Consider the following 10312-nt stretch of genomic DNA (forward strand, 5'->3'; position numbering starts at 1 on the left):
CTCATTCTGTGTCTCTCATGAATCAATAAATAAAATCTAAAAAAAAAAAAAAAAAGAAAAGAAAGAAAAGAAAAAGAATAGAACCAGAGAGGGCAATGACCCCTCAAGAACAGCTATTTTGGGCTTCCAAGGGCAAGGAGCAACGAGCTGAGTGGCCTTCAGCTGCAGGGCATTGCTTGCTTAATCCTGGGCAGAGCACAGCTGCAGGCAGACGGGTCTTGGGGTGCTGGGGAAGCGGGCTCCCCGTGAGGTAGCCGTCCCCAGGCCTCCCCAGCAGACAGGAGCCAGGACAGGCTCAGGCAGGGGCCCGGAGTGGGCAGGGGATGTGGCCGGTGGACCTGGTGGTCCCGGCCCTTCCTTCCTGCCCGGAGGCCGTGAATCCTAAGCTGCCTTCCAGCAGCCAGGTGCTGTGCCAAGCCGAGCTGCCCGGAGCGAGGCACCTGGGGCCAGGCCACAGCCCTGCTGCCCTCCTGCCCTCTTACTTGCATCTGCTGGTCAGAGGCCGTGCAGCCTCCAACAGCTGCACCGTTAGGGGAGGGGACAGGAGAAGGCGGAGGGCTGTGATGGATCAAGGACCGAAACTGCAAAACAAAGGGCTGAGCTCTAACCTCCCCCCAGGGTCTCTGTATTTTTTCACCTCCATCCCCAAATATCTATCATCACTAGTAAAACCTTGTTCACAATATCAACCGAACAGTAAAATTCAGCAAGAGAGACGGGCCCCCTCTGTGGTATGTGAGGACGTGTCCTGGCAGGAGGGGGGCAGGAAAAGCCTTGTCACCTCCTGGACAGAAGAAGGGGTGCAGGGCTGGAACCACGTGGAGGGGGCCTGAAGCCCGCGTGAAGGAAGGATCCTGTCTCTGTCTCCATGAGTCTCCCCAAGAGCATCTCTGCCCCAGACTCTTCACAGGTCTTCACTTAACCTTCAGCCTCAAACACTTGGCTCTTGGTAATGTGGGGGTAGGGGACAGGACAACTGTTATGAGCTGAATTATGTCCCCAAAACGTAGACGTCGAAGCTCTCATCTCTACATAGGGCTTTCAAAGAAGCCATTAGGTCAAAAGAAGGCCACTTGGGTGGGCCCTGATCCCATATGACTGGTGTTCTCACAAGAAGAGGGGATGAGGACACGGGAGAGACACCAGGGATGCACACGCATGGAGAAATGACCATGCGAGGACACAGCGAGAAGGCAGCCGTCTGCAAACCAAGGGGAGAGGCCTCAGAGATTGACCCTGCTGGCACTCTGACCCCAGCCTTCCAGCCTCCAGAACCGGGAGAAAGTGTACGTCTGCTGCGGGACCACCCTGGTCTGTGGCAGCCCCGAGCTCCAGCCCCAAGCAGGCCCCAAGCCCCAGCCCTGAGCCCCAGCCCCAAGTGGGTCCTGAGCCCCAGCCCTGAGCCCCAGCCCCAAGCAGGCCCCGAGCCCCAGCCCCGAGCGCCCTGCCAGAGCAAGCCCCAAGCCCTGAGCCCCAGACCCGGGCCCCAGCCCCAAGCCCAAGCCCCAGCCCCAAGCAGGCCCCAAGCCCCAGCCCCAGCCCCGAGTCCCAGCACCGAGTCCCAGCCCCAGCCCTAAACCCCAGGCCCGGGCAGGCCCCAAGCCCCAGCCCCAAGTAAGCCCCAGGCCCCAGCCCCAAGTTCCAGCCCCAGGCCCCAGCCCAGCCCCGAGCAGGCCCCGAACCCCAGCCCCAGCCCCGAGCCCCAGCCCTGAGCCCCAGGCCCCAGCCCCAAGCAGGCTTCACCTGGTCCTGTCACCTGTGCAGTGGCCTCCACGCGTCCTCCAAGAAGGAACAGGCCGGATTGCTCATTAAAAGCTAGAGAGAGAAAGCAATTAAAATACAAAAAGCCGAGCAGAGCTTAGCCCTTGGAAGTTGCAAGTTGAGCAAAGCCTTGTGGGAAGGAGGGGAGGCCGATTCGGGGGGTGGGAGCCGGAGAGAGGCTGGAGGGCCGAGGCCGAGAATCCGCCAGGCGGACAGAGGCAAAGCGGAGAGTGGACGGGGGCAGGCCTGGTGCCGAGCATGCCTTTCCTCTTCTTCCATTTAATTTATATCCATTTAAATTCATTTAATTCACTGAAATGAGCTGGGCATGAAATATTATTTCTTTTTTTTTTAATTTAACTTCAATTTGCCAACATGTAGTGTAACACCCAGCTATTTTCTTTTTTTAAAAAAAAGGGCAAATAAAAAAAAAGGCAAATAAAAAAAAAAAATGTCCCCTTCCTTTTTCTCTACGAAGGTCACTTGCAGCAGACAGGGGCAGCAGGCTTCGTGAGCACAGCGGCTGCACAGCAGAACAGCCCCCCCCCCCTTGCTTCGAGGGGCCACACTTGGTTTAATGTCGTACTGTCATCATCTTAAATGGACATTATTTCCAAACAAGGGATCCTGCGTCTTCATTTTGCACTGGGCTCCCCCCAAATTATGCAGCCAGTTCTGCTGCTAGAATAAATGACCAGTCCCACCACAATTGTTCTTTCCAAACCCTTTTCCAGAACCCCAGCTGGGACAGGCCCCGGGCCTTCCCAGCCCCCTGCTCTTCGCAGGTTTGTCGCCAGACCCATTGGAGTCCCTTGCCAATAGGATCAGGGTTGATTTGAAAGAGGATCCACGATGTATTACAAATTAAAATAAGAATCCCGGATGGCATTTCCTGGGAGGATTTTTGGTGGGTCTGAAGTATTTGTGGGGAAGTGTGTCTCCCTTCAAATTGTTTTGCTCCTGGGTAAGCAGCAGAGAACTATCACCCTACAACCATTGTCCCAGGCAATGAAAATTTATCCTAGGTGTTAATTAGCTCAATATTTATCTCATCTAATATGCAAATTAAGACACTGCGGTCTCATTAGCGTCATCTGTGTTTCCTTTAAGCAAAACTAAATCTCTTGCCAATGTAAGAAAAAGGCAAAAAAAAAAAAAAAAAAAAAAAACAAACATCAGTATTTCTCTTTGAAGCTAATGAGGGTGTGATTTGGCTCTTTCTTTCTTATGAGGTAGCAAGTAAAGAAAAATGCATTTTAAATATGCCAAGTGGGGCCCGACCTCATCTATCAGAGGCAAGAACACGGCGTGGACTGGTTATTAGGCTTTCTGCTCCAGCTTGTCCAAAGAACTGGGGCCTGTGGAGCCAGCGGGTGAGTTTGCAACAACCTTCCCCCGCCCCCAAGGAGGAGGACTAGGAAGGGGCCTTCGAGAAGAGCCCACTTAGCAAACAGATGTGGTATTACTGCAATGAGAAGAGAGGTAAGAAGTAACTTATGCCACAAATCTTAAAATGAGAAAATGTCTCTCAAATTGAGAGAAGAACAAGATTTTAGCTCAAAATTTCTACTCCTTCCAGCTTCCCTTCTTAAGATTTTAGAATTAGAATACAAAGAATAAGCAAACAGTCATCGAATACCCACACTGAGCCCCCAGAGGCAGGCTTTACGTGCTGGTGACAACAGATGCTACGGACGGACTGACGGACAGACGGACAAGAACATCAGGAGCAACTAGAACGTTCTGGGCCTTCGGCGGGCTGATGGGAATTCCACCTGCGTTAGCTTTAACCTTCGTGGTAACCCAGAAGAGTATCATTTCTCCTTTTTCACAGATGATGACACTGTGGTTCGGGGTGTTCAGGTCACTTGTCCAAGATCATGCAGGTAAAATGTAGCCAAGGTGGGATGAAAAGGGAAAAGGACTATGACAGGCCATAGGGACGGCGGCCTAATTAGCGAGGTGTCCTATGCCCAGTAGTGGGGGGGGGGTGCCCGACTCTCTCACCCCGGAGGTTAATGCACACTGCGGATCCCTGAGTTCCGAGAGCACAGGCCCCTGTGTGGCTCCTTGCTATCTTCCTTTTTCTAATTTGACAAGTTATTCAAAACCTGTTTTGTGAACACCATCTGCTCCCTGGGGCAGGAGAGAGACCGCCCTGCATCCCAACACCTCCTGGCCGGAGCCTGGAAACTAAAACCCACTGCGCAGGCCGAGGGAGGCTGATTGCCGCATGTTGCCGATCGTGTCCGGTGTCACAGCCGTGGTGTGAGGCAGTGGGAGGCCGAGGAGCTGCCTTGGCTCTCAGGGGACACGGGAGAAAGAGCCATGACCTCCCCGGGACCCATGGCCCACGGATGACAGATTCCTGCGGTGACTTCACCTTGTCAGAGTGCATGCCTGTGAGCGTGGCCTTCACCTTGGAGCCAAGCAGCTGAGCAGGAGGGAAGGCGAGTGAACGTGGCTGGGCTGTGAGGGAGCTGCGGGAACTGCTGCCAGTTCAGTAAGTGTCTCCACTGGGCCATCAGAAAGCTGCGTGGACAGATGCACCAGCTCTCTGGGGACACTGACACTGCTCTACTGGAACTTCCGGAGGCTCTAGCTAAGTGCTTTCCCTTCCCTCCCTGCCTCTGAGCCCCACGAACGGCCAGAGACCGACAGCCCCATTTGACAGATAGGAATACTGAGGCATCAAAAGGCCAAGTGGTCCGCTGCGGCAAGAGAGCCACGTAGCTTGGGAAAGAACCTGTTTCCGAACTGTGTCCTCTGTTCGGGTTCCCGTGCTGGGCGGTCAAGCACATGGGCTTTCTCCTAGCGCTGGCACAATGTCCACCCAAAGCAGGCATCGCCGTCCCCATTTTAGGGATGGAGAAACGGAGAATGGGCATATCCGGGAATGAGAGAAGGAAATGTGCATCTGTTGCGTGCCTCATGCTGGGGGTGTTACAAGGCCATAGGAAACAGGACCGGGTGATAGAGGGATGGCATGGGAGTCCCAAGTGCAGAACGACCCTCAAGGACAGGATGGAAAAGTGAGACCAAAAAAGCAAGCAGGGTACTTGCACCTCCGGCCCCGGGGCAAGAGTTTCGGGGGAACCACAGGGAACAGGGCAGAAAGCAGAATGGTAGCCTGTGCAAAGCAGGGAGCAGGGGACACGGAAGTTCCAGCCCGGGGCCTGCCGGGCCTGAGGATAAAAGAAAGCCGCGCCTGCTGAGGGTAAGCAGGTGGGGATGGAAGCTCGCAGTCCCACGGAGTTTGTGTCCTTGTGCTGCTGTCTCTACCTCTGGCGACCGAGAATAGGTTTTGGATTTCCTTCTTCCACCTGATAAACCTCTTCACATAAACTCCCTTTCAGAATGGTGGCCCCGGGTTTCTTTAAGTCACGTACTATTTGATGCATAATGAAATACGCATCAGGTATGAGCAAGATATAGAGCGAAATCACAAAACCCATTCCCACGGACTGACCACGCCCAGCCTGAGAAATAAAGTCACTAAAGCACTGAGACTTTCCGAGGGTCCTTCTCTCATTCTGTTTCCACCATCTGCCGGCCAGAGGCAAGCTTTAGTCTGAACCGTGCGGTCATCACGGTCAGATGGCTGGTGTAGGCTCACAGGCGTGTTTCGTACGCCTGCACATCACGTACACACGTGTCCCTTCGTGGTATGTTGCTCAGGTCTTTTCGTTTGGGAGCTTTACAAAAATAGCATCGCAGGGCGTGGACACCTGCATTCCTCTTTTCTCACTTTATATCCCGTTTTTCAGATAGTCTCAGTAAAGGGGGAATTTGACCTAGCAGGAAATTCTATGCAGAACTTTAATGAGAATTCATGGGGAAAAAAAAAAAAAAGATGGTGTTGCAGCGGGTGTTATAGATCCTAGTGATTCATTTATTTTTTATTTAGCCGAGAGAGAAAAAGAGAGAACTCCAGCAGGGGTGAGGGGGAGAGACAAGCAGATCCCCCTGCTGAGCTGAAAGCCTCACCTGGGGCTCGAGCCCAAGACCCTGAGATTATGACCTGAATGAGCTTAACCTACTGAGCCACCCAGGTGCCCCCTAGCGATTCATTTAATCCTGACCCCGTTTCATAGACAGATGTGCAGCCCAGAGGGATTTGGTCATGTCATTTCAGCAGGTGCCTGGGGAGCCAGGATGTGGCCCTGGGGCTGCCTAGCGCTCCGTGGAGGCGGCACGCTGCACAACTCCAGGAGGCACCGCTTGCTGGCAGGGTCTGGGAATGGTCCCCTCCGTCACCCCCCGGGGAGGGGTGTCATGGGGCCGCGCCAAAGTTCCTGCTTTTATCTCTTTGCTTTCTGCCCAGGATGGGGCTGACATTCAACCCTTTGCCAAGACAACGTGCCTGCTTTTCAGGATACCGGACACTGGAGGTGTACTACTGCCTCGAGTCTTAGTGGTTTTATTTCCCGTTATCCGATCTGTGACAGTGAGCCTACTAAAAATCCTTTTCAACTCAGATGTCCTCCCCATGCAATATCATCCCGGAAAAATCACATTTTGCGTTACGGAGAAAGCGTCTCTCCTGCTTGACTATCCCCAGCACCCGGAAAGAAATGCCACCACCGAGAGATACGACAATTTAGAAGAGGAAGCTGAGGATCTCTTAATGGGACTTCGGCTGTGAAGCAGGGGCCCTCCGCAGCTGTGTCACCCGAAGGGAGAGGGAAATGCTCTAAGGGCGAGAGAAGGAGGCAAGGGAGCTGCATTCAAGGAGCGCCCAGGGCACACGGGGTACCGCAAGGTATGTTTCCCACAGGCATTACCACAAGCAGTCCTTGGGGAGGCCTGGCAGGGAGTGTTGTTTTAATTCCCATTTTACAGATGAGCAAACCAAGACCCCAAGGTTTTAACTGCCATGCCAAAGGACAAGAGCCGGCCAGTTTGTTGACCAGCAATTCAAATGATTTTCTTCTCACCCAAGCTTCTTGCTTCTTTGAGCATGACTTCGGCCCACTTGGAGGCAAATCCCATTAGGCATCTACGGAGTGTGAAATCTGTGGATGTGTGAAGGCTTGTGAGCGAGGAGACTTCCATATGGGGCAAATAACCCTACCTCCAGAATGTGGAAGGGGCTTCAGAGATCACCTCGCACCTCTCTCCTGTTTCACAGCCGGCGACAATGAGACCCAACTCTGAAACCAGTGGAGCCACACACATCAAAGCCTCCCCGTTTGGGGCCACGTTCACCGACTGCCAGAGAGGAGCTCAGAATTGCATATCCTTTGTTGCATTAACTCTGCATGACTGACTTTTTTTTTTTTTTTTAAAGTTTGAATAAACTTTTTAGCCTTCAATAATTTTAGGCTTACTGGAAAGTTACAAAGGTGATTTGGGGAATTCCCATATCCCCTTTATCCATCTTCCCCTAATGTTATCCTCCTCTGTAATCGTGGTCCATTTGTCAACACGAGGAGCTTAACATTTGCACATATTATAACTAAACTACAGTCTTCCTTTGGATATCAACAGGTTTTTGTTTTTGTTTTTTTTTTACTAATGTCTTTTTCAGCTCCAGGAGCCAATCCAGGATTTTAAATGCCAATTTAATTATTTATAAGTCTCTCAGCCTTGAAAACATGTCCAATATCTGCCCACCCACTAGGCCATGGAGTTCCAGAAGGCAGAGGCCCCAGGATATGTACCTCTTCGTGTGCAGCCACAAGACATGCATTTTTAAATGTGTACTAAGCAATGTGGACTTAAGAAAGATTTGTTATACTGGCTGTTGATCGATGCCAAGACCTCAAAAATGGCCCTAGGACCACAGTGCCTCCTTCACGCCCCCCCCCTTATTACCATGAAAAATAGGAATGTAAAGAATTCAGATCTACAGATCTATGTCTGTACATATGCTATGCACACCCACATGTACCTATAGAGAAACACATATGCATGAGAACGTGCTCCACACAAGGCATATTTCAAATCCATTGAAAAATGGTGTAGGAGCCATTTGCTATTCATTTAATTTTGGATGTTCGTAAGTAGATAGATGTGTAAGTAGATTCCTACCTACTCCTTACCAAATATCATTTGCAAAATTAAGTTCCAGAATTATTAGAGGGTCAAATGTCGAACAAGGAAAAATATCAAATAACTAGAAGAAAACAGAGAAATATATTTATCCTATTGGGGTGAGTCAGGCCTTTTGAACACAAACACCGCGAAGGCCAAAAACGAAATGTTGCATTAAATATATGACAAAATATATAACAAAATATTAAAGAGGAGAAGGAAATTTAAGATGGGAAGATATACAAATGTCTACAAATCAATAGGTAAAAGATTAAACACAGCGACAGAAAGCGACCTACGTTCTGCGGATTGGCAAGGCACAGAAATGAAATTACAAACCCTCAAAGCGCATCAAAGGTCTGCCCTCCCCAGGGATCAGGAAGCAAACATGGGAGCAGCAGGATGTCACTGTCACCCAAAGGTTCCCACGGGGTATGTGTGTCACCACGGGAGTCTGGGTGAGGGCAGGACAGCCAGCCTTGCATGAGCCGAGCTGCTGGAGCCGTACGGCTGCGGGCAGCCTTACCCACTGTCGTGAACCACTTAGTGCAGCACCCACCCCCGCGGTAACAAGCCTTGAGGTCACCGCTTCCAACATCCAACCCGGGCCTGGGCGGCTGAGACCGGAGCCCTACATCTGGGAGCTGCGTGGGAACCAGGACTGCGGGCTCCAGGCCGTGCACCAGGGCCTAGTGTCAAAGTAGGAACTTGGCCTTGGGACAATAATGTTGGTCCAGGTGGGGGCTGTGGCCCTGTGTTGGGTGCTATATCCAGGTGTCCCTGGCCCATCCTCCCCCAAACTCAGATCCCCAAAATCGGCTCATGAGACTGAAGGCAGAACGGCCAGGGACCTACAGTGGCAAGAACCCCTGGGAACGCTGCTGGCGGCTCCCGCGGACTGTCCTGAGCTTGGACGACTTGCAGCCGGGCCTTAGAGCCCTGCCTGAGAAGGGCCTGGATCCCTGCACCCCTCTGGGCCAGCTGCCAGCTCTGCCCTCCCAGGAGGTGCCTCTGAAGGTCCCTTCTACAGGGACCACCTACAGTTCCTCCCCTGGTCCCACTCCACTCACTACAAAGCTTTATTTAGAGCCTTAATACCAAGGGGCCCTGATGCAGCACCCCCCGTGAGTAATATTTTGTATGTTCCCCGTGAACCATTGTTGCTGCCCCCAGAGAAAGGCCAACCATTTCAGGCTCCTTTGGGGAGCATTTGCATGACTTACGAGGTTTATTTGGGGCCTTGGGAGTGCCTTCCCAGAGGAAGAGCGGGCTGGGCCTGCTCCTGGCTGGAGGCCCTGGTCAGTAATACGCCCGAAGATTTGCTGGCAAGAAGCTGTGAAGCTCTCCTCACGCTGCCAGGCAATTTGTTCTGGAGTCTCATGATTGGAGAGGGGGAGTGTTACGAGGAACTAGGCAAGACTTTAAAAATATTGGGACACCTGGGTGGCTCAGTGGTTGAGCATCTGCCTTTGGCTCAGGTTGTGATCCCAGGGTCCCGGGATCGAGTCCCACACCGCATTCCCTGCGTGGAGCCTGCTTCTCCCTCTGCCTGTGTCTCTGCCTCTCTCTCTGTGTCTCTCAGGAATAAATAAATAAAATCTTAAAAAATATATTGAGGAAGGAGCTCAAAAGTCCTCAAATCCAGACTCAGTAGCCTGCCAAATGGAACCGTTTCCAGGGCTTCCACTAGTAAAGCATGAGGCCTTTGAAATGGCATTAGCTTAGCCACTAAGTTTGGCGGCTGAATGTTCGAACCCCCAAACTAAGGCCGGTCAGTGCCGGGAGAAGTCCGCTGGGCAGACAGGTGTATCTTCTCCCTGACGTGGTTCCGAATTCCCGGGCAAGGTGGTGAGAGGCCCTCCCTCGTCGCCTCCACCCAGTGTGGACTGGCCCAGAGACCTGCCCTTGGTGTGCTACTGCCTGAGACCTGCCCTAAAGCAAATACTGATCCGGGGCTTATTACGTGGGAAAGACTTGGCAGGTCAGGCCATCAACCCATAGTTAGTTATGTAATCGACCTCTCGATCCTAGGGGAAAGGGTAAAACCACGAGGGCGTGGGACCGTGGTCTGCATTCTGCAGCCAGGCTGGTGACACACGGAGGTCGGCCCGGGCCCTCCTTCCTCAGCCGCCCATGGGAGCAGCCCCCCCTCCCTACAGTGGCAGGCTCTGGACCACTCCGTGGTCCGGGCGTCACCTGCACTGGGGCTGGGCGCTGACCTTCTATGTGGCTCTCACTCATCCCCGGGGGCCCCCTCCACGTCCGCCCGCACCGCACAAGTGGCCTCCTCTGAATGTGCATCACTACTGTCCTCCCACTGGTCTGATCTCTGAGGACCCCTGCCCACCACTCAGGCTGTGTCGACTCCTTCCTCCCGTGGCAGGAAGCCCGTCTCGTCCTTCAATACCCATCCCAGCCGCCTGGCACCTGGAACTCAGCATTATCAGTGCCCTGAGCCGCTTCTACGCCGGCCCGGCTCGGTGTGCTCCGGTGTTTGGATTGCTGTCTGGATGGC

Source organism: Canis aureus, chromosome 3, assembly GCF_053574225.1.
Source record: "Canis aureus isolate CA01 chromosome 3, VMU_Caureus_v.1.0, whole genome shotgun sequence".
Classification (NCBI taxonomy): Eukaryota; Metazoa; Chordata; class Mammalia; order Carnivora; family Canidae; genus Canis; species Canis aureus.